Source organism: Pygocentrus nattereri, chromosome 14 (genome assembly GCF_015220715.1).
Source record: "Pygocentrus nattereri isolate fPygNat1 chromosome 14, fPygNat1.pri, whole genome shotgun sequence".
In the NCBI taxonomy this organism is placed as follows: Eukaryota; Metazoa; Chordata; class Actinopteri; order Characiformes; family Serrasalmidae; genus Pygocentrus; species Pygocentrus nattereri.
The window spans coordinates 42,085,774-42,087,374 of record NC_051224.1 but is presented as its reverse complement, the minus strand read 5'-3'; the positions used below and the strand labels follow the sequence as shown (position 1 = coordinate 42,087,374).

The 1,601-nt window shown below is 43.0% G+C and overlaps 1 protein-coding gene across 1 annotated transcript in view; it reads left to right on the top strand.

The window, feature by feature from the left end:
- Positions 1 to 1,082: 1,082 nt before the first annotated feature.
- Positions 1,083 to 1,601, top strand: part of trak1b (trafficking protein, kinesin binding 1b) — a 38,855-nt gene continuing 38,336 nt past the window's right edge. The window contains exon 1 of the mRNA XM_017687068.2: positions 1,083 to 1,246. The gene's annotated coding sequence lies outside the window, so the exon portion shown is untranslated. The remainder of the gene's footprint in view (positions 1,247 to 1,601) is intronic.

Sequence of the window (1,601 nt, the reverse complement as noted above, 5' to 3'; positions counted from 1 at the left end):
TTACAGGCTTTTCACAGTTCCTGTAGATCAGGGTGTCAAACACAACCACCAAAAGGGTCACATTAAGAAAAACTGCAGCAGCAAAATAGGCATTAAAACTTAAAAACGATCAGAATAATAATAATAATAATCCTAAATAAAAAGAAATTGTTTTAGGTAGCTCGTTTTAAAGCTGACAGACAGACAGACAGACAGACAGACTTAATCCCAGAGGGAAATTCTTCTGCTGTCACAGTACAAAACGACTGGTAGAAGACGTCTTCTCACATCAAAAGATCTGACGCTCCTCAGAAAGTAGAGACTGCTCATCCCATTCCTGTACACAGCCTTGAGTCGGCCCTCCAGTCCAGTTTGTTGTCAAACAGCTCAACGTTTTTACCCATGATGGTAACGGGACTGATCATAGTCTTCATCCTCCTGAAGTCCACCACCATCTTGGTCACATTGAGGATCAGGTGGTTCCTTGTACACCACTCAACAAAGCTTTCCACAGGGTTCCTGTACTCTCCTTCCTGCCCTTCCCTGATGGACCCCGACCACCACAGGGTCATGAGAACAGTTCTGAAGGTGGCAGAGCTCCACCCTGTATTGGGAGCTTTAGGTATTAACCCTGATGGTTCTGATGTTTTTTTTTTAGGCAGGGTAAAGATGCAAATATTTTTGTAAGAGAAATATGATATTAAAACTATGGAGAACTAAAAACTGTGATTTCCTGACATGAATGGCTCAGAAATGTCCCCCGTCGTCCTCTGTTTACTGCGTATTCTGTCATTCTGGCTTGGACCCGGATTTTCTTTCTGTAATACTGATTGTTCTGTAAAGCTGCTTTGTGACAACACCTGCTGTAAAAAGTGCTGTATAAATAAACTTGGCTTGCTTGCTTATAATGTCACTCACAGAGCTCCTCATACAGAAATATATAAACGTGTTTGTATAAATGAGTGAATTAATAAAGGCCTCGTGTTGGTTCTTTTGGTTGATGGTGAAAATCTCTCTCTTTTTATTTATCTCGCTCCTTGTTATTCAGGCTGCAGGAGGCAAGACGTCCCATTCATGGCCGAAGTTGGTGTCCCTCGGTGAGAAGTTGCCAAGCTGGACGAGTCGGCCTCTGACCGGTGGAGAACAGATCTAGACACATCCGTCCACCGTGAGTCCACTCAGGAGGAGCAGTATGTAGCGGAAGGAACAGAAGAACCTAAAGCTCTGCCTCCACACGCCGCCTACCGGGACGCAGAAACCATCACAGGTCAGTCTGTGAGTCAGTGAATTTGGTGCCGACAGTCTATAAAATGAATACTGTTAATTAGTTTTAGTCTCAAACATAAATCCACTGAATTCGGTTTCGTCACTGTAGAAAGGGAAAGGGCAGAACTGTGCGTACCATTCATTTCTCCTCTAACTGATTAGAAATAACGTAAAGATGGAACTTTAGTGAAACTGTCATTTTGTGATCATTCAAGCTCAGCAGCTTTGAATAGGAGGATGACATCAGGCTCAGCTGTTTAACGCTAAAGTCGTAGTTTCAGTAGAAAAGCCGTGGGCTGCGGACTAAAACGCGCGTAAAACTGTATTCCTGTCTTTTACTATGATTTAATGATTTG